General features: G+C 36.5%; 1 long non-coding RNA gene across 2 annotated transcripts in view; it reads left to right on the top strand.

Annotated features, from left to right (window-relative positions):
- Positions 1 to 205: 205 nt before the first annotated feature.
- Positions 206 to 26,767, top strand: part of LOC108545123 (uncharacterized) — a 67,064-nt gene continuing 40,502 nt past the window's right edge. For both annotated transcript variants that reach the window (XR_001890049.1, XR_001890048.1), the window contains exons 1-3: positions 206 to 345; positions 14,417 to 14,528; positions 21,312 to 21,439. This is a non-coding gene — a long non-coding RNA (uncharacterized LOC108545123). The remainder of the gene's footprint in view (positions 346 to 14,416; positions 14,529 to 21,311; positions 21,440 to 26,767) is intronic.

The raw sequence follows: 26,767 nt of genomic DNA, 5'->3' as shown, positions 1-26,767 counted from the left end.
AGTGGCCGCGCTCTCGCGAGGTGTTCCCGCGGCGGTAGTGGCCGCGCTCTCGCGAGGTGTTCCCGCGGCGGTAGTGGCCGCGCTCTCGCGAGGTGTTCCCGCGGCGGTAGTGGCCGCGCTCTCGCGAGGTGTTCCCGCGGTGGTAGTGGCCGCGCTCTCGCGAGGTGTTCCCGTGGTAGTGGCTGCGCTCTCGCGAAGGCTGACGGTTTTATAAGGGGCCCTTTCCTCTTCACTGGGCACTTGTTACTGCCACCTTGTGAAGAAGATGTGAGAAGACGCCTTGCTTTCCCTTCGCCTTCTGCCGTGATTGCAGGTTTCCTGAGGCCTCCCTAGCCATGCTGAACTGTAAGTCAGTTAAACCTCTTTCCTTTAAAATTATTCAGTCTTGGGCAGTTTTTTATAGCAGTATGAATATGGACTAATACAAACCTTTTGGTAAATATTTGCAATTATGAGTTACGTTGCATCTTGTGATTACTAGATTTTTAAAGATATTTAACAGTTTTTAAATACACATATAATTATCTTAAAATAATTTTTAGGACAGGCACGGTGGCTCACGCCCATAATCCCAGCACTTTCAGAGGCCGAGGTGGGCGGATCACTAGGTCATGAGCTTGAGACCAGCCTGACCAACATGGTGAACCCCGTCTCTACTAAAAATACAAAAATTAAAATACAAAAATTGGCAGGGCGTGGTGGCCCATGCCTGTAATCCCAGCTACTCAGGAGGCTGAGGCAGGAGAATGGCTTGAACTCAGGAGGCAGAAGTTGCAGTGAGCCGAGATCGTGCCACTGAACTCCAGCTTGGGAAACAGAGCAAGACTCCATATAAAATAATAATAATAATTTTAATAATATTTTCTAAAATTTAAAAACATTTGGAGAAATGTTTGACCGTTTCTGGTGTATGAACATTCTGCCACAAGTTCCATCAAAGTAGGTCAAAACCTGATGTGTAACTTTTCCAGAAAAGACCAGCAGAAGTTTTCAAATTTTCTACTCAACAAGAAATATCTGGAAAATTCCTTTAAATGAAAGATTCATAAGCCCCATTCTGGATTCTGATGAAGTCAGTCTAACATAGTTCCCAGTAAGTTGCCTTTTTAAGAAGTACCTCAGATGATTCTGTTGCAGGTGGCCACTAAAGAAAACTGGACTGAAGCTGACATTTAAACTGTGCTTTCACTTTTCTAGTGATTATCTTGTGCGTGGTAGACCCTGCAGCATTTGGAGAAAGGGCATTTTTAGCAGGGATATAAAGCATGCTGACCTAAGTGACTCTTACCTCAAGTTCTATAACACACTCGGATAATTTTTTACAGTAGTTGTGGTAGTAGCCATCATAGTAGGAGCAGTAGTAGCAGCAGCACTAGTAAAATAGTCCCTACTTAAACTCAGTGGATACATCCTAAGACTCTCAGTGGATGCGTGAGACCATGGATGGAACCAAATCCTGTATACACTATGTTTTTTCCTACACATACTGATACATTTTGGATTTTCACCCCCTCCAAATTTCATGTTGAAATATGACCTCCAGTGTTGGAGGTGGGGCCTGATGGGAGGTATTTGGATCATGGGGGTGGCTCTGTCATGAATGACTTATTGCTGTCTTGCAGGTAATGAGTGAGTTCTTGCTTGATTAGTTCCTGTGAGAACTGAATGTTAAAAAGAGTCTGGCACCTCCCTCCCCTCTCCTTCTTCTTTCCTCTCTCGCCATGTGATGCTTGCTCCTCTTCTCTTTCCATTATGAGTGGAAGCTTCCTGAGGCCCTCACCAGAAGTAGATGTTGGTGCATGCTTCTTGTAAAGCCTGCAAAACTGTGAACCAAATAAACCTCTTTTCTTCATATATTACCCAGCTTTGGTTCATGTTTTATAGCAACACAAACAGACTAAGACCCTTACCTATGAGAAAGCCGAATTTATAAATTAGGCATAGTGGAGAGTAACAGTAACTAATAATTCAGTTATTATTAGTAAAGTATTATTAATTAAAATAAAGGTTACTTGAACACAAACACTGAGATTCTGCAACAGTCGCTCCGATAACAAGAATGAGTGGGTAGTATATACAGTGTGGCTACGCTGGACAAAGGGGTGATTCACAAACTGGGCAGAATGGAGTGGGAAGATGAGAGATCTCATCATGCTACTCAGAAGAGCATGCAATTTGAAACTGAGGAATTCTTTATTTCTGAAATTTTCCACTTAATATTTTCTGACAGTAGTAGACTTCAGGTAACCAAAACACCAGAAAGTGAAACCATGGATAAAGGAGAACCACTGTAATGTGAGCTGCTTGTACTTCTACAGCGTTTGCTCTGGGAAAGGTACCGCCCTGAGCCACCAGTAAAGAGCCATCTCCATTAAAATAACAGAAAAGAATAACGCATGGTAGTTTTATGCTCTGCTGTCTTTCCGCTTGAGAAACAAAAAAAACTAGAAATGTCTGAAGAAGTCTCTGGAGAGATTTATGGGACACATCCTTGAGAGCATCCTGATTAATTTAGGATATGGAGGGAGAAGTTACTGGGGTAGTTTTTGACACAGATGAACACAACAGATCCTTAGGATTTTTTGTCCCATCATTCTTAAAAATATACCACTTCGCAATAAGAAATCAATTGAGTTCTGAGGTATTCTCTATAACTCCTGAAAGTACTAGTAACTCAGGTCCTCAGTTTGTGGATTATCCAGAGCCTTTACTCATTTTCCTTCTGCCCTGTGAGAAAATGGTCTTTGGCCATTTTATTCACTGTATTTCTCCTGAAAGGCAAGTAAGGGGTGGACACCACTAAGGCAACTGCCATCTGCCCTATGTCCTGATCTCAGATCCTTTCTCTCTCTCGCTTCTTTCTTCCTTCCTCTGTCCCCTTAAATGTAGCACATTTACTAAACTAAAGCCAGATACTAACACAATTAAAGTTTTCTGTTAAGGAGTGAAAGTCAGGTTGTGTGGGACAAAGCCAGTCTAGCAGCTGTGACTGGATATTAGACAATCCAGCCTAGAGCAAGAAGTTTCAAGTTATTCCCCTTATTATTAACATGAAAATTGGCTTGACATTGAATTTGCATTTCTTCATCTAGTTAAAAGAGGTAAGGGGAGAATTGTCTCCCGATACAAATGGACTCCCTTGCTCTCTTCCAGGAGGATACACACTCACACAGTTTTTATTCAACTGCTGATGGAATGAACATGGACACACTGAATGTAACAAGGAAACGTAATAGCTCCACACTGAACCGAGCTTCATTCTGCAGGTGTTTAACTCTGGGGCTGTCAATCTGCTTCTCCTGAAAACTACCGTTCTTCCCTCTGGTTTTGAATATACAACTTTTCAAGAATGAGGGGCTTTTCTCTTCTTCCAAATATCTGATACTCTTTTGACCAACAGTTTCTTTATAAAAGCTTTGAATTAAAGACCAGGAAATGTTGGTCTTAAATTTCTGCCATTTCCATTTCAAGTAGTTCAAGTACTGAGACATATTATTAATGGGTTTACCAGAATGTTGGCAAAGGAAGAATAGTACAACAGATATTCTGGCCGTCTTAGAGACTCTTCTAGAACTTTTCTCTATCCAAGTAACTAAAATCGTGCCTTAATATTATATAAAACAGCCAAGCACCAGCTTTGTGAAAACGAGCACAAAATTTGTAGTTCTGGCAGGACAAGGGGATCTTGGTTGGCTTTTTTTTTTGGAACAGAATCAACATTTTCAATTTTATCCCAATGAGTTCTAGTATCTAATATTTACCAAGCCCATTGAATGTAACACATACCCTTTTTAGAAAAGTCAAATTTAACTGTTAATATTCACATTTTCAGCATGTTTTCAGCTGTATGTGCTGGGAGCTAGGCTAGAGATGGGATAATAGGCCAAATAAACATTGTCACATGCCACATGTCACATGAAGTTTGTGTTTCACAGTGAAGACAGCCTGCTCAGAGCTCTGTGATATTTAATCAGCACTCACCTACTAATCCTGGAAAGACTGTTTTCCTTAAATACCTGTGACTGCCTGCTCATGGAGTTCTGGTATGGAGGCACACTTGGCCCTTGTTAGGGCAAGCTGAAAGTGTCAGAGGGTTAGTGACTCCAGGAGCAGCCCTTCACCAATGATGTGTGGTAATTTGGTGGATGCAGAACACCTTTCTGCTCTTGGACGGGGAAACAGTGAGGTATTGTTCTACGCTGTTTCCCTGACCTATGAGAGGAATTGTATTTTACTTGCCTTCAATGAAATCTGTTCAGTAAAGCACCCTTTACAGATTTCTTCCCTTCCTTTTTCTACTTCCTTATTCCCCTGACTATGCTTCCTAGACTCCCCTTTTCAAATAAAGTACTTTTTCTAAAATCCTTGCTTGGGACTTGATTGGGATTGTATATCCAGACCTCAGGTCTTGCTGTTTAGTGGAATTTCTTGCTTTTCCTCCACATCATTTCCCATCCTCTCCATCTTCAGGTAGTCTCTCTAGCAGGAGAGAAAGGATTCATCCATGGTAGTTCAGAGTTCCCCAGAATGCAAAAGTAGAAGCTGCCACTTCTTCTTAAGGAGAAGGACTGGAACTGGAAGAGTGTCACTCCTACCACATTCTGTTAGTTAAAACAATCCGTAGAACCTGCTCAGGCTTCAGGAGAGAGGATGACACAAGGGTGTGGATACTGGAAGGCAAGGTTCTCTGGGGCCACCGATACGATGAACCCCCCATGGTGGGAGTGTGAAGAATACATCCCCTCAAGTCAACAGAATAAGAAAGAGGGTAGGAGGAAATTCTAATACTTAGCAAATGATTTAACTCACTCTTTCATCATGCATTGACAGGCAGATATTAAAAATAGACCTAAGATAATTAACTACATTTTTCTAGCTCTTTCTTCAATTTCTTTACAAGAAATTGTAGACTATCTCACATCTGCATTATGCTAGGCACTCGCCCTCAATGAATACAAGCAACGCAGTTGTTTTCTTTTATTTTGTTGTTGCTTGGCATAATCCCTACAGCAAGAACACCTTTGTACATGCTTCTCTGCCTGAAGATCATTGAACTTTTTGATTGATCATCATCTTCTACTTCCATAGTCCATGTCAGTGTCAGTTCCTTCAGGGGCACCTTCTCTGGTCTTCCTGATTCAGCTCTCGTACCTCTTCTTTGTAATCTTCAGCAGAATCCCATTTTACATTTGTTTCTGTTTTCCCACTACTTCTAAACTCCTTGAGAGCAGTGACCTTTGTATCTTTTGATTCACAATTGCCTAGACCCTAGCATAGTACTTGTCATGCAGTTGGCATTCCATGCATATTTACTAGATTAGTAGGTGGGTAAGTGAAATAAACAGGAATGGTGGTTCCCGCTAGTTACATGTTCTGTTTCTTCGTGGTTATTCTCTAGAAAAACACCTTTAAAAAGTTATCCTTTCTCCATTGTCATTTATGCAGCAACGCACAATCACAAATAAATAGCCAGGAAGTGTAAAAAATCCCCAAATCCTGTTGTTCTCAAACCACAACTTTTAAAGACTCTCTGAGAATCCCTTTGCTTCCTCTTGTGACCTTTATGCCTTGAATTCAGGGCTTACTGCCACTTATCTGAAAATCTCATATGTTTTAGATAGATTCTAAATTTTTTTATTAATTGGATGTATATATTTAAATAAACCATAGTTAATAACTAAAAATCACAATAGAAATGACTCAAGATGTTTCTGCATTAACCATAAAATTAATAAATTTACATCCAATTATTCCTATAGAATATATATATACTTGAAAATGTAATTACAAGTATAATTACACTTATATAAATTACCCTGTGACACAATCTGGAATTTAATCTTTCAAACTAATGTTTACACGTGAGTTGCTCTCCACCAATAATCATATTTTGATTTGTTTAACTTGCTCAGTCTATGACTTTACCATATTAGGTAGAACAGTGAAAGATATCAGTATAATTTTTATAGGATTACTTTATGTAAAATACATGCTACCATTATATATGTGTGCATTGTGTGTGTGTGTGTGTGTGTGTGTGTGTCAACTGATTACCTTAAAAATTAAAAAGTCAAAGTGGCCCCAAGTTAGGTTACATATACATTGATATGTATCATACATAGAATTCCACATACAATTTTCCAAATACAGCACAAATTAGTGCCTTCCAGAACTTTGTTGCAAAAATGCCAATTGAGGATGGCATATTTTAGATAAAATGTAAGTAGCCAATATTTACACACTTTTCAATTGATAGGCTCCCCTAACAAATCTCTGCTCAGCATTTGCCAGAGAATATAAATTTTTTCTCAAGAATGAATATTGCCTGTCTTATAAATGCTGTGGCTTACACAAAATCTTGCAAATCCAACAAAGTTATAGTTCTTAGGAGACATAAAATTTGTCATTCCAATCCTGGAACTGTATATGCTTAATCTTTTGCAATGGGTCTTACATCCTTGAGAGAACTCAGCTCACTCAAGAGCACACTTACATTTTAGAGGGCAGCAGTGCCCTTCCCATGTAGTCATAATAAATTGCATGTCTGAAGGCTCAGAAGAAGTTAACTGGCATAATTATCTATCCAAGAGGCAGATATGTTGTTGGCATAATTAAACAACTGCTAATGACATGGAAAAAGGGTAGACGCCCAGCAGTAGCAGGCAATATTTTAGAGGCAATATCATCTTTTTTCTTTGTTTTATTTTTCCGTTACTCACTGAAGTACAGCACAAGACTCAGCATAGACAAAAGTGAAAAACACTGTAAAGTCTTCCTCTTTGTTTACAAAGGGGAATTTCTGAGTTTTTAATATAACACGTATGTATAGTAATTTTCAAACATCCCTTTTTTGTTTTATTAAACCATCTGTCCAGAATTCAGAAGAACACTAATATTTTTCAATATGGTTTAAAATTCACATGTGACATTTTAATTGAAGGAACCAAAAATACTTCCCAAACCATTGGCAGGATTGGGGACAGTGTTTAAAATGATTTGAAAATTTTTCTTCCATGCCATCTGTTGGTTTTCTTTCCTTTAAATGTCAATTTCCCTGCTTAGTACTACTTGAAAACTAGTATTGGTTTTTTCAAATATAGGAAACCCAGCTGGAGATGACCAACTCTAACTAGAGAGCAGTATACTGCTTAGTATCTTTTCACTTAGCGCCCTTATCATTACTCATATGTAATTCTTTTATGTAAAATGTTTTTCCTTAAAATGCCAAATTCTAGCTCCATTCTATACCAAATTATTTATATTTGAAATTTTGGTGTTAATTAGGGTTTCAAAAGCTTCAGTGTACTACCGTCTCTTACATAAAGATTTTGGAATCCAAACTTTAAATCACAATGACTCATGTAGTCTTGTGCAAAGATTGAATCATTCTGTTAGACAAACTGAGCTTTGAACTAGAGTTAAGTAAACAGCTGTTAAATATTTAAATGTTACAGTGATAGCATTTCACATATTTATTTGCGGCTTGGGGATATATTGCTAGATTGACGAGCATAGCTAACAAATTAGCCTTGCAGTTTAAAGTCAGTGATTCTGCGTATTGCTTATCTGAGCCAGCGCACCCCACTTACGACCTCAACAGGAAAGTATGGTCAAGCTAAAGTTACCTTCCAGATTGGTTAAATGAACACTGTATAAAAAGCAACGTACGGGACACCTTCATGAATGATAACCTATATTGTATTATTATTTGCTTGAGCTCAACTTCCTGGGATTTCTCTTAATTTTCTTCTAGACTGTATTGGAGTAGAATCCCAAGATGGGTAAATAAATTCAAGTCACAAATAGTCATGAGAAAAACAGCTTGCAAACTTCAAAGAAAATAGACATGTGAATTCTAAAGTAGCAATTATGTCTTTAAGGTTTAAAGATTTCTGAAGCCTTAAAGTGGTTCAAATCAATCTATGGAACTGACTTTAGAATTGGAACTATTGTAGAAATGGAAGCTGGGCTATTATGCATGTTCTTGGACATGGACATCAACAATCTCACAAGTAAACACAGCAACGTGTACATCTTTGTTCAGTTGTTCTGTCATCTTCTTACACAAGTTTTGGAATACACACATCCACATACAAATACAGTTTAATGAGTAATAACTATAAATGTGATCTACTTTACTTGATGTACTTATTGTTTTAAAAATAGGTTTATGCAGAAAAAATACACGTAGAAAGAATTTATACTATTTTAAATTTCATTATGTTTGATCAAAATGTAGATTGACAGCTATTTAAGGTAAGGTTACCAGATAAAATACTGGACACTCAGTTAAATGTAAATTTAAGATAAATAAAAGTTTAATACATGTTTATTGCAATTGCTTATTTAGTGTATTTACCTATATTAAATATTGTTTATGGTTTACCTGAAATTTGTATTCAACTGGACATACTGCATTTTGTTTGCTAAACCTGGCTATTCTAATCTAAGGTTTTACTTAGTAGTAATATTTTAAACTTATAAATAGCATGTAAGTACCATATAACTTTACATTCCCTTTTGAAAGAAAATCTTATCCTACAAGGTATAGGATTTTTAATGTAGTCCCATTAATAAGAAAATGTTCAGACTGATTAACTGCAGAAAGATGAGAAAACTAGCAGACTGCAGCTATTTTACTAATTATGGAAAAAAGATTGGCACTTTGGCAAACCTTAAATAATAAAGTTTTATTTTGAGATGGTGGTCACAGTTTCTAAATGCCAGTTTGTCCAATGTGAACAAATGATCACTAAGATTCTGGAGTGGGTGAGTCTCCTCCCTCCCTCCCTCCTCCCATCTTTTTCTCCCTTTTTTCCTTCATTCCTCCCTCCCTCCTCCTTTCCTTCGTTCTTTCCTTCTCTTTTTTCTCTCACTGTAATAGCCTCCAAGATAGCCCCAGTGCCCTGTTTTTCCAGTTATGCATGTGTTTGTACAGGTTTCTCTCAAGTTGTATTAGGATTGTTTGATTTGACCAGTAGAATACAGCAACAGTAAGGGTACATCTCGTCCATGGCAAGGTCTTGAAAGGCATTGTGGCTTCTGCCTCATTCTCTTTGATCACTAGTTCTGAGGGAATCCAGCTGCTGTCGTGAGAGGTTCACATGGTTGGGAGCTGAGGTCTCCTCCTGGTAGCCAGGGAGAAACTGAAGTCTTCGACTCATAGCCATATGAATGAGCTATCTTCGAAACAGTAAAGTCTAGAGATAATTGCAGTCCTGTCTGATATCTTGACTACAACCTCATCAAAGACCTTGAGCCAGAGTCAGCCACCCAAGGCAATCTGAAGTGGCTAACTCTCACCGATTGTGTGAGATAATAAATATTTGCTGTTTTAAGCCACTGAGTTTTGCAGTAATTTTCTATGTGGCAAAGTATAACTAATATACTTAAAATAAGCTATAAAAATGGACTTTTGGGAGAAAATAATAAAATATTGATGCTAACGTCTTCATTTTCTCTAAATACTTTTCCAGAGACCGTAAAACACTAGAGCAGAATATACACTGTCTATGCAAAATCTAGACCACTTCTCTAGTCTCATCTAAGCAAAAGTCCAACTTTGGACTTTTTAAAATTGTGTTATAAAGTTGTAAACATACAAATTTGTAGCAGACCGAATGCCATACAGCACAAATGACACACTCAACTTTCATGATTACCATTTTGTCCCACAACTTCCTCCCTTTTCTTACAGGTGGGATTCTAACGATTTTAGGTAACAGCCTCTAACCCCTGTGCCTCGGGGTCATTCTCCTGTTTCTTACACAGATAGTGTTTCTCATTTTTGACCTTTCAGTGTCCTAAAATGTCAAAAACCAATGTAGTTCATGTAAAATGAAATACATTTAAATCCTCCCAGCATTAAGATAGCAATAAATGTATGAACACATTTACATGATCTTGATATTTAAGACAAAAGCAGAAAACAAATAAAACTTATTTGGTACCAGATTAGCATAACACCCTCCTTCCTTATTTTTTTATTTGTCATTTTGGTGTCACAAAATACTAATTTGGCATCAACAGCATTTCTTTCCATTTAGTGATATTTTCTTACGCAAAGGTTCATTTTCTCAGATTAATGTTTCTACTTGTTTATACAAAAGATTATCTTGGGACCACTTAATCACATTGTTTTGCCCTACTAAGCTTAATCCACTGGCATTAATGCTTACAGAGTATAGTCATCAATATGAAGGCCTCAGATTTACTATAACATTCATGTTTTATTCAACCATACTACATGTTATAGTGTCTTTCTTATAAATTTAAAACATTGCCACATTTGTGATTCATCTGATTTTAAACACATAAATGTACTTCTTAATATTATAAGACTCCTTTTAGTCATTATAGAATTCTTAGAAACTACTACGTATGTTAATTTTAAAAGATTGCAAAATATCTAATTACTAAGGGTTGGATATATTTTAAATTAATTTTGAAATTTTTTTGCTGAAAATAAAAGGCCATTGTGTTATGCTTTCATAAAACCAAAGATGCAGGTATATTTAGGCAGTATACTTCTTGAAACAATGGTTTGTTTCTTTATCAACTTTTACACTGTTCAAAGGATTCTGACATTTTCAGTTTCTCAGAAATAAGGTAAACTCCTTCTTCTACTGCTGACTTATTAAATGAACAAAACCCCCTTATAGCATAGTTATGTTGTTGACTTCATGAAATATCTATAAATGGCTATTCTTTAATTAGTTTGAGAAAACTTAGTTCAAAAACAGTAAGAGAGTTTCATAATTTCACTAATGAAAAGCTAAGATTCTACAAAATAAATAATTGCAATATTTTAAAGATGTATAATAAGCCTTTACAACATTTTAAGCATTATTTTTCAAATAACACATACACAAAATGTTCCAGCTGGTTTATTTATTGGCTGAACAACTACTAAGCATGCAGTATCTGTACTTTAAGTATGAGTTAAACACTGGGGTTGAAAAGAAAAATAATTATGATTACTGTTTTTACAGAGATTTTCATAAATAAACTGATGTAAATCATCAAAATAGAACACAGGCTCCATCCAGGGAAAAATGTGCCATTTAAAAGTTGCTTTATTATTTTAATATCAGAAACCCAAAATGATAGGGCTAGTGGAGTTTCCTATAATATTAATCTGCAAATATTGAATCTATAAAACTTTACTTACTGTTGTGAACTTTTAGGTTTATCTGTTATGTAAATAATAAGTTGTGGGCACAGTTAAGCCTAGAAGGAAGTTAGTTATAATTACACCTGAATTCTAAAATAATCTAGATCCAGCATGCATGGGTGATACTGTCAGAAGGTTCTGATATCCATGACTTTGTATTCATGCCTGAATAACCATGTTATTTCTACATTTCTTTATGTTTAATCAACATTTATTAAACAACATTTTGTGTTTTCAATACAAAATTTTGTTAAATAAAAACCTGAATATGATGCTCAACATATCATTTGATTACTTATCTGTGTGTATTATGAATAGTTCATAGCAGGTCTGCAATAAATGTTGAAAAAAATAAAATGATTGAATAGCCAGAGGTAGTTCATAAAAAAAATTTGAATAGCATATCTGAATTCTGCTGCTTATTGAAATTATCAATTTTGTCTCATAGTTAATAATATATTATAGCATAGAATATTATAATATTATATCATATATTAGAATTATATAATTCTATATTACTATAACAGAATATTAATAAACTATAAATTATGCAATAATAAACTATAATAATAATTTAAACTATAGTAATAAATCTTCAGTAAAATTCAGAGATAAACACAAAGTTTATTTTTTGGGTGTGAATGTAAACATTTTTGTGATCAGTAAAACCTACTCAAGTATAAGGAAGAATGGTGATGATTAGATAGAAAATTACAATACTGTTGATAAAACTGATGAAGAATGACTAAAATCGTAGTCTTTTGTTAAGATGTAATTGTTTGTTTTGTAGTAATTCCTAGTTTTAATTTAATTGAAGATGAATAATATATTGAAAAGGGAACACAAAATGTATCCAGAGTAGTAAAATAAATAACTGAGATATACATGTGGGAATAAGGATAGCAAATGATGTTAGTCATCTAACATTCTCCTCTGAGCCTGACTGACCAAGAGGTGAATTCCCATTTTCCCCAATGTCCTTAACAGTTCCGCTGAGTTAGCACCTATTGGTATGGAGCCGAACACAATATTATCTAACAGCGCCTTAAAAAGAAATAGAAGAAAATGAAAATAGGCTTCTGATTAAAAAAGCACAAAGATTATGGAAAAGGGTAAGTCAGTGTAAAAGCAGCTGGCATTTGTGAGATACTCTGAAAAGGGAATATTCAGTTTTTACGTAGTTGTGATCACTAAATGACGATGTGTTTTCATACTAACTGACTGAAAGGACCAAATTACCTTTTATTTCATATTAATATTGTAAAGTAAGGGCAAAGTTAAGAGACTATTACAGTTTCAGGGAAGTGGCCTTAGGAGATCTACCCTGTCCAAGGTAGTGGGTGGAAACCTTGATCGATTCTACGGAAGAAACATAGAAGGTATTTGGGGTTTTGAGTAACTGTGTATCTCCAAGCCTACCTGGCAATTCTGGAAAAACCAGAGACCCGATTGTCTTCTGTAATCAACTAGGACAGATCCCCTTTGCCTCACCTCTGTGCCTAATCACGTCCTACTGGTGCAGTGAACAAAGGCTCACTGTGTTCCCAGTGTCCCCATGTCCTGGGCAGGTTGTCCAGGACTCCGAACCATCTGTGCTGTTTGTTACTTTGATTGCTGTTCTTACCCTCACCATGTCCCAAAGCAATTGGGTCAGTCCTGAGTCAGGAGCAGATTAGGAAGGCAACACCTCTATCCTACATAACCTGACAGTGTTCCAAATGGGCAAGATGCCATGTTAGCAGATGGCAAAAGACCGGAGCCCTGGAAGAAAATAAATGTGCCCCCGATTTATAGTCATATTTACTGTTGAAGAATGTTGAAGTTGCAGTTTCTGTAAACCTTGTGCCTCTAAGTTTATGAGGATGATACATTCAGTTCTACTAAGAGCTCATTAAATTTAAATCGGACCAAGAAAGGCTATGAAATGTTCTACTTAGTTTGCTTTTAACATTTACTGCTTTTATGGAAGACCCAAATTCTCCTCCAGAAGGATAACATACATTTTTCTGATGTGTGCCAAACCATTCCATATTATGCTATCATACCAAACCAGATAATCAAGAAGTAAAATTTAGAATGTATTCTCAAAGCCATAAAAGTTTTATCTATTGAACCAATAATTATGTAGCACTAGGAATTGTTCTAAGTGCTTTAAAATACTGTCTCCATCCACATAAAAACCCTAACAATGGGTATTCCACAAATGTTAGAACACAGCTGTTCCTTTTGTCGCTTTTTACCCACGTAAGAATAAGCACTCCCTTCTTTCCAGCCCTGTGAGCACTAGGTACAGAGCTTGGACACAGCACATACCAAACACTGTATTGTTCCTAAGACCCTGAGTATGAGTGACTGTGTGTGTGTGTGTGTGTGTGTGTGTGCCCACTGGTCTGTGAGTTCTGGGATGATAATGCTTGCTATCTTATTAATGTTTGGATCCAGAAGAATTAATTAATATATGATAGGTATATATTAGGAAGTCAACAAATGTTTTCCTAAGGAGAGACTTAATTTATTACTTTCCTCCTACACCGTGTTGGAATTTGGAATTGAATCCTGCAGTCTTACCACTCTAGGTGAGAAGTCAGAGAAGAAATGTATCTGTGGACTAGAGACACGACTCTAGGCAGCTGGGGCTGAAGTGCTAAAGCAGCTGGTGCCAGATGGTCAGTCCCACTACCATGAAGGTCACCATCAGCAGCTCACAAGGGGGAAGTAAGGTCACGGAACCAGCTTCAGGAGGTGACGCTTCCCGTATGATCACTTCACTTGGCTCAACTCAAAAGAATATTAATCTCAAAGTTCTATCCAAGTATTTTCTGCCCACTAATAATAGTAGTCAAATGTAAACTTAATCTAATATATAAACTTTTAGTTTATCTGAAGTTTTATGAAATGTATTTGTTTTACAGAAAAAAAACTCACTTTTTTTTTCTGTTAGACTATGGTGTTAGAATGTGCTAGAAAAGCAAAAACCAACTCCTTAAGTAGTAAAGCATTTTCATAGTATCAGGACTCTAAAAAGCATTTTTTCTCTCCTTTTATCAGTGAAAATCTACAAAATCTTTAACAATCAAAATTGATGAATAGTGCGATGATCTTTAAAAATTCTCGAAGATGATTTCAAATCTTTCATATAGAATTCTTTAAAATGTCCCTTAAAATTATATTTTCCTAAATATTTCTCCACAATACAAAAATATACAATATAATGATACATTTGTCTGCTTTTCTCTTTTGGAGGAATCCACAGCGTTAAACAACTATGCTCCTTACGGGTTGGTCTTACGTGATGGAGTCATTACAAAGATGTTCAATGTGAATGTCTGGAACCTGTTGGAAGACTTGAAACCAGGTATGTGGGCAGATGGAACTTATGAGGTCTTCTATATTTTAATATTTCCTGCTGAATAGACACAGACTACTGAAGCAGAAATACCACCTGGTTCCTTATTTTATACCATAAACATAAACTGAGAAAAAACTCATCCATTTCACAGCATTAAAACTAGTTATATAACTGAAATTTAATCTATCTATCTATATATATATATTGCTCACACATTCTCCTGATAGTATCTATTATTTTTAAACCTGTAAATTCTAAAAACGCAAGTAACATATTTACATTTAAGGGTGGGTTTGCAGTGTCTAAAACTGAAGAGGAGAGGTACATACTAATCAATGTGACTGATTAAGATGTTTGTGCTAAGACAGTCATTGAAAAACCAGATTCTTGGAAGAAATCTGAAAAGGAAGCCTGCTCATTTAAAGAGATAGCTTTAAAATCAGATTACTTTGCCAAAAAATATAACTGTAATCTTTAAACAACAAGACTACAATTACAATAAGCATTTATCCTAATTTATAGGGAGCTACAAAATGTATTAAATGTATTATTTAATAATGATTATCAATTTTGTGGGTGATATTTGATAAAACACACTTTCTTCTCTTAGTGAAATGGTAATGTATGAAATTGCTTTCCTGACATCACAACTGGGAATTGTTCTTCCATTTTCTTCAAACCCCATGAAATTATTCATGAATTAAGTTATATATTTTGCAGCCACAGGTCTATTTCTGACAACCTCCTTTGCTGTCCTTACGTTTGCTGTAGTCTTCAAAATTTTAAAGTACATCCAGGAACCCTCCACTGTCTGCTCGTCATTATCATATTTTCACCATTTCATTGATAGCTCTCCAGGTTATATCTATCATTTTACTTCCAACATGATATTTTCCCCCTTCACCCTCTTCCTGTGGTCTCCAGGACTATCAGTTGCAAGTGAGGGTTTTTTTTTTTTTTTTTTTAGGCATTAAAGGTCAAAACTGTTCATCAGAATGCATAATAAATGTCAGAAAGCCAGGACACAGCAGTGGAAATAGCCCCGATGCAAAACACACCTAATAAGAGAATCACGTAAATCCCGCATTGTGAAGGGCATTTGTATTATAGAATGCTAATGCTCACTAATCAATTTCGACTAGCACAATCAGGCTGAGAGTATAGAGTAATAGTTAGCTCACAGGAAAACATGTATTAGCACAACACAACATATTTAATGTGTCTCTATGTGTTGCTAAATAAGCAATTAGGTACACTGTGTCTTCTTTCTGGAGTCTAATTCCTCTTCTGTGATGCTCTCACCATCATGGTGAGAACTTCATTCATATACAACTGGATATGCACCCTTTAACCATCCAGTGATATCTGAAATATATTTCTCTCTACCTATACAAAATCGGTATTCTGAAGTTCATCACTCTTACATTTCCTTTAGAGATTCTGTAAACCTTAGGTTCCTAAAATCTTCAGTTTCGCTTCCTTTGAAATCTACTAATCTATCCTACCTACAATCACATTTAATTATATATTTTAAAAGAGAGAAAAGCACACAAAATCAATAAAAATCACCCCTGTCATCTAAGCCTGCTTCCCACTCTCTCATATTTGTTTCCTTTTAAATTTCAAAATTCTTCAAGTTGCATGTATCTTTCCCTTATGGTCTAGTTTTGTGACCAAGCACCTGAATGAAATTCTCTATAAGAAAAAGGGTCATTTTATTTTTTTAGACCCAGTAGTCTTCTTCACCGTCTATGAACTCTATAGGATGCAGATGTCTGTTGATCATTTTTGCATTCTTTCCATATCTCCCCAGAGTTCCAATCTCTGTAACCATCCCAGGCTCCTCGCTGTTCCCTGGCTATTTCCTTTACTGGCTACTCTTGTGATTCTTAATTGTGAGTACACTTTATATCTGAGGCACATTGAATTTTAAAGCAAGAGGGTAATTTAGAGGTGATTTTCTCCAGGAGATACGCTGTCAAGGTGGTACTAGTTAAATACTCAAATAACATTTACCAGAGCTACAAACCCCTAACCTCTTTCACTTAACACAGTTTTCCAAACCTTTTCAAAAAGCAGATTTCTCCTCTCCTCTCTTCATCCACATTTAAACTTTCTGCCTGTGTTGTAACGGTCTAAACACTCATTTGTGTGCATAAACACAAACACTTGACGATCTTCATGCTTTTCAGTTTCATCCTTTCTTACATAAAAGAATTAAAGGAAACAGAGGTATTAATAAACCAGTAAGTATCAATTTTACCCAAATAATTGATGCTAACTGGGAAACTGGGACTAAAAACTCATACATGCCTAAGCTCTTTGTCTTTATAACAGCTCTTTTATTCTCAAACCAGGTAAGCTGAACACCTCACAAACATGACGGAAACATGCCGGGTCCTCTCCCAGTGGCTTTCAAAGAAAACATGAGGGAGATTTTGCTCTGGCCAACTCATTTCTTGGGTGTTATAGGCATTGAGCTTTGGCTTGGGGCACAAAAGGTGTATCTGTTCTTGAGGAACTCATAGTCTATTAGGAAAGTCAGAAACGTAAACAGGTACGTTAAGCATAGACTAGAGTTCATTAATTTGGTCATGTTAAATTTATGAGTGACTACTACATGCTTAGTAGTTTTATCTTAGGCATTGGGTATACCATGGTGAAGAACACACACACACACGCGCGTGCGCGCACACACACACACTTGCTACATCATGGATCTTCAAAGTTCCAGAAAAGACAGGCATTGAAGAAGTAATTACAGGTGTGAAAATGTTATGAGAGGACAGTATAGGTCCATGGGTAGAGTTGCTAGATTTAGCAAATAAAAATAACAAAGGTGCCCAGTTAAATTTCAATTTCAGATACACAATGAATAATTTTAGTATATCCAGGTCGTATGCACTCCTGTATTTTAAGTAGAACATCTAATTTGGGAAAGTCAGAAGGCAAAATACACATTAACTATGTGAAGGGGTAGTGATCAAGAAAAAAAAAAAAAGGACAGAATCCTGTTTTAGGCAAATTGAATGGCAGGTGGAAAGGCCCAGGGTTAGAAAAGCATGGCTCATGCAAGTACTGAAAAGGAGTTCCATGTGGCTGGGTTGTGGAGTGTAAGAAGGATGAGAATAAATTTATAAGGGTAGAAGAGGCCAGATTATGCAGGATCTAGGCTGTGTTATTATCGATTTAGAACTATAGAAACATTAGAGATGTGGCTGGGTGTGGTGGAAGATCAGATTTCCAAAAAGGGTTCTGGGCTGGGAATGTTGAGTTTGGCAAGCTCCAGTGGAGCTGTGTGTGCCGTGCACGCCTTTAGACCACTTCACAGAATGGTTAGTAAACATTGTGATCACTTTATTGTAGCATGATTGGCAATAAAAATGCTGTGGATATTTAATGATACAACTTGATGTGTTTGGAGATAAATGCACATCATGAAACTACCATAGTATCACTAATGATGTCATAACTGTCCTCCTGTCGCTCCCCCACTTTTTTAACTTTTCGGCTAAAAGCACTTAATATAAGATCTAACCTCTAAGCAAGTTTTTAACTGTACAACACAGTGTTGCTAATAGACCCTATAAAGTGTCTCTTCGGATCTTATTTATTTTGCATAACTGAAACTGTGTACCCTTTGACCAACACTTCCCATTTCTCCCTGCCCCCAGCTCCTGGCAGCAACCCTTCTAAACTCTGCTTCTATGTGTTTATCCATTTTTTAGAAACCACATATAAGTGAGATCTTGCAGCATTTGTCTTTCTGTATCTGGCTTATTTCACAGAATATTTGTAATATGCTAAATACAATTGTAGGCATACTAATAATGAAATGATGTATGAACATTGTTAATAACCCTTTAAATATTAGCAAGTCTAATAACATACATTTAAAAAATATTGATAAGTATGAATGACAATTGTTCAAATCATTGTATAATTTAAATGTATGGTAAGTATTGAATAATATTTTTACGTATTCTTAAGGTAATATGAAAATGTTCATGACTTGTATTGGTCACAAAGACACATATATTGCTAAGTACTGTGACTTATCGCCTATATTCATAAGTAAAAGAAGTGCTAAATATTAAAGATCGTGAAAATAGAAATGTAATCTTTTTTCATCCAAGATCACAACCATGTGAACTTGATTCATTGACTCTTCGGAAGCCCATGGACCTCAAGTCAAAGTGCCCTTTTCCAGTTATCTTCATCATACCAAAGTGGACTGAGGAGGCTCCACTGCTCGACAGACTCAGATGGGGCTCGTTACTTACCCACATCCGTTTACCCTTTACTAGCTGGACATATTGATACCTGGCTCACAATCATCGTTTTCAACTCAAGTCTTGCCATCATTTTAGACATTTCAAAATCTCCATGGATGACTAGCCATGAACTCCAGTTCTCAACTCTTTGACCTCGCATCGGGTGGACTTTACCTTCATCTTCATTTGCTTTAACCTCCTGCCTTCCACCCCTTAAGACTATACCTTGCAAGCACCCTGAAATTCTCAGGTTATAAAATTCTGAATACAAACATTTAATCATCTGGTGATCAAATCCCGTCTTCCAATTTCTCTTGGTTACTCCCTGCTTTCCTATTTTCTGATCCATCAGGTTCATTTACATCTGTTCTCACTATTGTCACACTTTTGCCTCTACTTTTCTATCCACTAGTCAGCTACTCTCATGTAAATAGCCTCAGTTTTCTCTTTCCATGTTGTCTTGCTATTCCATTACTCAGGTAATGTCAACTGTCTGCCTTTGCCAAAGGACATCCTGGTTCCTGAGTGCCCCTGGAGGAAAACATAAATGTTTTGTTTGTTTGGTTTTGTCGTGTCACTACAGCTTAAGGGCCTTCCACCTGAGCTAGTTATGGAGGGCTTCTCAGCAGTTCTGTGTTTTCCTTATCTGCTCTCTCTTCTGTTCTCCAGGGGAATCATCTTCCTGTTTTTTTAATTTGCCTAGTACCACCTTATGCTTTTACTGAAAAAAAGAAGAAACTAGATGGCAACTCCTTTCCTCTGTAGTCAAACCTATAAACTCACCTGCACTTGCCATCATGCCTGTCACTCTCTCTCCTGTTTCAACGGGACTGATGGGCCACTTTCAAAAGACAAACTCCCTTCCTGTGTGAGCAAGACTCTTACCTCCGCCTACATCTTTAGGTATCCTACTGTGTTTATTCTCCCCCTTTTCTCATGCATCTTTAGTAAAATAGATACTTCTCTTGGTGTCCTTGGATTACAAAGAAATCTCACGTTTTTACCATGACCCCTTAATTTACCACCCATTTCTCCTTCAAAATAAGATTTTATGGATGAGTGGACTTTGTGAACCTTATGTTTTCTACTTATTTACATCTTATTTACTTCAATTTTATTTTTAAAAGAATTTTGCAGTATCAAAGTGCTTGAAGAGAAAAAAATTTTTACATAAAGTACATCATCACCTTGCTATTAAGAATTTCAACCGTGTTTCTGATGCCCAGACTAATGCATGAAAGTAAATTTATTTCCTAAGTTAGATGAAACAACTCTTTTATAGCCGTGATCCCATTTCCAAAGAGACAATGCAATTTACTCAGTGGCGCCCCAGTGACCTGAGAGGTTAATACAGATCAAACATGCAAGTAGTTTTTAATCTTTGTTGAGCAGTTGATTCACTGCCTAATATAGAACTCTAGCAACCTGCATTAGGCACAGGCCCACCTGTTCATGTAGAAATAGTTAAATTTATCCACATTTTCCTTCTGTTACCTTATCAAGTCAAATCTAAGTCCAGATTCAGATCTGAGCCTTACTGAACAAGGGGCTGGAGCCAAGACATACAACCTCTTGATAAGAAGCTATCATAAAATTACACATTTGGGAGAGACGAGAGTGGGCAGTGGGGACCAGTGAAGAAAATGAAAAGTAAGCTTATAGAATCGTTTTGCAATGTGTATTTCCTTCATTTCTATCCCATTATTATACATAGTAGGTTATAATGTCAACAGGCATTTACATAAATGCCTTCATCACACCAAAGTGGAATGACCAGTCTCTCTGGCTCTACAGGGCCAGTGGGGCGGCTTCTTTGCCCAGTTTGGCAGAAGCAGTTACTAAGAACCGACAACTTACAGTTCAGTATTATTGGGTACTCAATATGTGGCTGTCAGGAAGCAAGAATTAGGTATAGGAATATAGATAACTGGCAGAAAGAGAAGATAAAAAGAAAGCATAAAAGGATCAAAGTAATTATATAGAGAACCAAATGTAAAGAATGTGATTTTCATGACTAAACGATGCAAAAAATTTCTTTCAGGGCTATTAGTATCTGTCCCAATCTATTATTATTATTATTATTATTTTGAGAATAATGTTGTATGGACAAAGTGACAAGGTTTTTTTTTTTTTTTTTTTTGAGATGGATTTTTGCTCTTGTTGCCCAGGCTGGAGTGCATGATCTCGGCTCACCGCAACCTCTGCTGCCTGGGTTCAAGCGATTCTCCTGCCTCAGCCTCTGAGTAGCTGGGAATACAGGCGCCCCACCACATCTGGCTAATTTTATATTTTTAGTAGAGATGGTGTTTCTCCATGTTGGTCAGGCTGGTCTTGAACTCCCGACCTCAGGTGATCCACCCTCCACGGCCTCCCAACGTGCTGGGATTACAGGTGTGAGCCACCACGCCCAGCCATATTGCCAATCTTAAAACATACTTGTTTTGAAGAACATGCTGAACCATACTTTCTGTCAATATCTGATCTAATCTCCTTCGGATCTTGTCATCTCATACAGCTCATACAGTCTTCTGGGATATTGTATCCACTGTAAGGTTCTCGGTGTGACCATCAAAATGACTGGTGGAGGTTTTAAATAAGAGACATGGTCAGACCATCACACCCCACCCAACCAGACCTGAATAGGTAAGTCCGCAGTGGGTCGTGGGCATTTGTATTTTTAAAAAGCAGTTATTTAGGCAATTCTAAGATGCATCTAGCATTGAAAGCCGTTGCTATTTTAAGATAAAAATCATTCAGATCGTATTTATATCAAGTTGTGATAGGAAGATCTTGATTCCAGGTCCAGTAAATGACACACAACTATTTCATCAGCATTTTAAACAGCTTCCATGGTCTCTAACAGTTTAGTCTCTTCCTGCTTTACATTACACACACTCTTTTATTTTTTTCTTTTTTCTTTTCTTTTTTTTTTTTTTGAGATGGAATCTCGCTCTTGTCACCCAGACTAGAGTGCAGTGGCACGACCTCAGCTCACTGCAACCTCCTCCTCCCTAGTTCAAGTGATTCTCCTGCCTCAGCCTCCTGAGTAGCTGGGATTACAGGCATGCCCCACCACATCTGTCTAATTTTGTATTTTTAGTAGAGACGGGGTTTCTCCATGTTGGTCAGGCTGGTCTCAAACTCCTGACCTCAGGCAGTCCTCCCACCTCGGCCTCCCAAAGTCCTGGGATTACAGGCATGAGCCACTGTGCCCAGCCTACACACACTCTTAATAGAAGAAATGAATAATCAAAAAATATTGTTGGGAAAAAAAAGTTTGCATCTCATTTTAAAAATAATTAACTATTTCAATAGGCATGTTGAACCTTTTTTTGGCTAGTGTTTTCAGAAACTGCAGTTGAATGAGTACAAAATTCACCACAGAATAGAGGCTGCTCTCTACCCAAATACTGCTGTTTGTTGAATCCATAGCAGGAAATTTTCATGTCTTGTTTCAACCAGCTATAAATACATCCCAAAATGTGGGTAGAGTTAAAAAATAGATGTTCAATTTGTTTGTTACAGCATTTTATTAAATTGAATATTTATTCCCCCAGTTGAAAGAGGTTCAACAGTTTAACAGATATTTTGCCCCTAGTATTATTGTGAAACTAGTTATGCTCCCTAAAATCTCATTGATCTCCTGCTAAGAGTTATTAAATATCAGCATGAATTTCTTGACCACCTCGAGGGGTGAGGACGAACTATTTCTTGTCAGTTCACTACTTCTTAGACATGTGAAAAGCCCTTTACTCATCAGTGACAGCTTTTATATATTTAAACACATGGATTGGAATGACAATTTTCTGTGGAGACACAAAATACTTCCAATTCAGATTTTTGAAAAATAAAATGGCTTCTATCAGTTAGAATTGTTAATATTGTTAGAGAAAATGTAAAATTCCACTAGATATAAATGTTTAATTTAAAAATAGTTGGAATTTCTTAGTGAAAAATGCAATTGATTGAACTATACGGTGTTTATGGCTGGTTACTATAAAATATTGATGTTTTCATATTGATATAAAATGTCAGTAACAAAAAGGGATCTATATAAAATTCTATGTGCATGTATGCATATATCTGTATTAGTTTACTTATTAATAAACATAGAGATCTTTGGTACTAATTCTTGTCCTAAATGTGTGCTTAATCAAAAACATTGCTTATAACTTAGGTTTTATTCTCAATGTTTTAGACTAACATCTTACACAGAAGTAGATCAATGTTGGCAATTTTAACACATCATCACTTAAACACATCAGGTTAGAGCTTAATTTCTGTAGTTAGGCCTTTTATAACCAACACAAGCAAAATTGATAAAGACTGTATTCTTAACAATGTCATGGACCAGGTACAGTGGCTCACGCCTGTAATCCCAGCACTTCGGGAGGTTGAGATGAAAGGATTTCTTGAGCCTAGGAGTTCAAGATCAGTCTGGGAAACATAGGGAGACCACATCTCTACAAAAATGAAAAATAGTGTAATGATAATATTCAAGGATTTGCCAAAAGGCCACACAATAAGCAGGTGATACGGTATAGAATCATTTATACTTATTGCCTCCAAATAAAATAATGAGAGCTTCAGCAGTATCTTAAGCAATGATGATATTACCTGTGATATGATGAATAATATGCTAAAACAGGGACTGTGTATAGTCCAGAGAATTACAGGTAAAACCCTAGAGAAAAGTTAATTAAAACACTGATTACAGTGTATTTTTTATGCCAAATGGAATGGCCTTTCCACCTACTGACATATCACTATTACTAAAACAAAACCCTTCGAATGATTTGCTCCACGTTGAATATCAAATGAACACTTAATATGAATCTAATCATATAACATTGGAAATAGCTATTCAGTACAATTTGCCAGGATTTAGCTACATGATTCCCATTACTATTAATAAAATATGAGGCTAAATCGCCTGGATGCATTTGACCTTAAGAACATCATGTTTCCTACCTTCATGAAAAAAACACGACAATGTACATCTTTTTCCTCAATAGACAGAGAAAATAAGTTCTTATCACTGCAACACAGTGTGATCTAGTTTTTACAGCTTCCTCTGTGGAGGAAAAAAAAAAGATATACAGGTAGTTCATTTAGAAGATCTTGATTGCCCTGAATAAAAAAGTAGTTCAGGTAATAAAACAAATCACCTTCACCTGCTTTCATTGGAGCCCAGGTTAAATTTAAAAAAAAAAAAAGTTTGTAACCCAATTCCATTGGTATTTGTATCACTTTGAATAAAAATGTTATCTAATTTATATGTGTACAATTACACAGCTTATGCCTACACTGAAAAGTGAGTCCAGACACAGCATTCTGTGGTTACTATTCACCTTTTACGTGTTCTGGACTCTCATTTTCTTCCCCAAAACACATGTTTAATGGGAATATTGTTCATGGCTTTGAATTAAACCCAGAAGTAACACAAATAACTGGTACCGTGGCATGTGATGACATAATTTTTTACATGTATTTTCCCATTTTATGGTGATTTATCTGTGTTTATTCCTTAACCCACTGTTTACCTGCTGTCAGTGAAATCTAGAAAACAAAATACATGGGGTTGGAGAATTTTAAAAAAGAAATGGATGGTACACTAACCTTTATATACATGAGTTTGTAAAACCATGATTAAAATGTAGTTGCATTGATATTTTAGTAAGATACTCTTAATTCCCATAAACAAAAAGAAGGCTGTACTGCATGAACAGTTACACTGCACACAAGAAGTACTTGAATTAATTCTAGTTTACTGAATTTTTTTCACCAGTAAACTAGGTAACTAAGATGACTTGCAAACTAACTTAATTAACAATTGACAAAACTGATTACAAGGTCTTTGAGTATATTTTCAACCAAATGTGGCTATAAAGAGTACATGTGATTTTTTTTTTTTTTTTTTTTTTGAAAATTTTCATCATTTTAGAGAACTGAGTTTGGTTTTGTTTAAAAAAAAAAAAAAAAAAAGGCAGGTTGAAACATAATAAAATTTTAAAGCGTTTATTTGAGCAAACAGCTCTGAACCAGAAGTAGGTAGGGAGTTCCAACAAGGGAACACCATGAGGAGACTTCTACTGGGCCAACACAGAACTAAAGCAAAGAAAATATTTGTTTGGACCGGGCGCAGTGGCTCGTGCCTGTAATCCCAGCACTTTGGGAGGCCGAGGCAGGTGGATCACGAGGTCAAGAGATGGAGACCATCCTGGTCAACATGGTGAAACCCTGTCTCTACTAAAAATACCAAACTTAACTGGATATGGTGGGACCCACCTGTAGTCCCAGCTACTCTAGAGGCTGAGGCAGGAGAATCACTTGAACCCAGGATGTGGAGATTGCAGTGAGCCGAGATTGCACCACTGCACTGCAACCTGGGCAACAGAGTGAGGCTCCATCTTTCTCTCTCTCTCTTTCGCTCTCTCTCTTTCTCTCTCTATTTGTTTGGTGACAGTTATATAGTGGCCTTATTTGGTCTATCCCATTGGCAAGTCCCTAGTTATATAATTATACATTTGTAGGCTGCTTCTGATTGAGCTTAAGTTTGTTTTTCCTTTATTATAAGCATTTGTAAGAAATAGCTCAAGTTAAGTTTTGCCTGTTTGCAATTTAAGCAAAGTTAAGGTTATTTTCAAAGCTTAACTAGCTTTACCTCCTCAAGGGACTGTTCAGGACTTGTTCGTATTTTATTAAAGGTTGGTGCAAAAGTTAATTGTGGTTTTGCCATTACTTTCAATGGCAAAAACCGTAATAACTTTTGCACCAACCTAATACTTTAACAGTTGGAAGATCATTTTGGTATGTGGTAGAGAACACATCCTTGCAAAAAATTATTTTTTGTTTGAAAGTGATTAGACAAGAATCAACCACAAAATTTAAAATAACTTGAGATTTTTTTTCACCTAGTTATCTTTCTGAATGTAATAGTTTGGTTTTGCAGAGACAGTTCAATATGAATTTTGATTTTTGTCTTCTATTTGGAAACTCTATTGCCTATTCCCTGTCTTTTCAATTTGTACTACAAGCTTACCATTTAGGAAGTTCAGAATATCACTATTCTTTCCCCAATTATTTGAATAAACCCCTCCTTTTTTTTCATGCCATTTAGGCTAACTTTATTTTTTCCTCAATATTTTAAATAGCTAAACTCCTTATGAAGGAGAAAGCATAATGAACTGGAATCAAAAATGTTCATCCCACTTTTAACTCTGTAACTAACAGAGTAAACCCTGGTCATATTTGCTGTTCGTTCATTTATCTTGTTTCCTTGCCCTTTTTTGTTCTTAGTACCTGCATAGCACTAGGCAGTAAAAGAATAATAACACAATGTCCTAGAATGAACGCTGTGAAAGCAGTCACTGAATCCTGTTCTGTGCCTGGCTTTCCAGCTCACAAGATGGTCTGTGGCAAGACATCTAAACTCTTTTAAGTCAAAGTTGTCTTATATGCAAAATGAGTAAACTGGGTTAGGTTATTTCTATGGCATATATTAACGATAATTTTTCTTTTTTTGTCTTTTAGAGTGTCTTGTTTTTCTTTTTTTTTCCTTTTTATTATTATGCTTTAAGTTCTAGGGTACATGTGCATAACGTGCAGGTTTGTTACATATGTATACTTGTGTCATGTTGGTGTGCTGCACCCATCAACTCGTCAGCACCCATCAACTCATCATTTACATCAGATATAACTCCCAATGCAATCCCTCCACTCTCCCCCGCCCCATAATAGGCCCTGGTGTGTGATGTTCCCCTTCTCGAGTCCAAGTGGTCTCATTGTTCAGTTCCCACCTATGAGTGAGAACATGCGGTGTTTGGTTTTCTGTTCTTGTGATAGTTTGCTGAGAATGATGGTTTCCAGCTGCATCCATGTCCCTACAAAGGACACGAACTCATCCTTTTTTATGGTTGCATAGTATTCCATGGTGTATATGTGCCACATTTTCTTAATCCAGTCTGTCAC

Source organism: Rhinopithecus bieti, unplaced genomic scaffold (assembly GCF_001698545.2).
Source record: "Rhinopithecus bieti isolate Rb0 unplaced genomic scaffold, ASM169854v2 scaffold_27898, whole genome shotgun sequence".
Lineage (NCBI taxonomy): Eukaryota > Metazoa > Chordata > Mammalia > Primates > Cercopithecidae > Rhinopithecus > Rhinopithecus bieti.
This window is presented reverse-complemented; position numbering and strand designations above follow the sequence as displayed.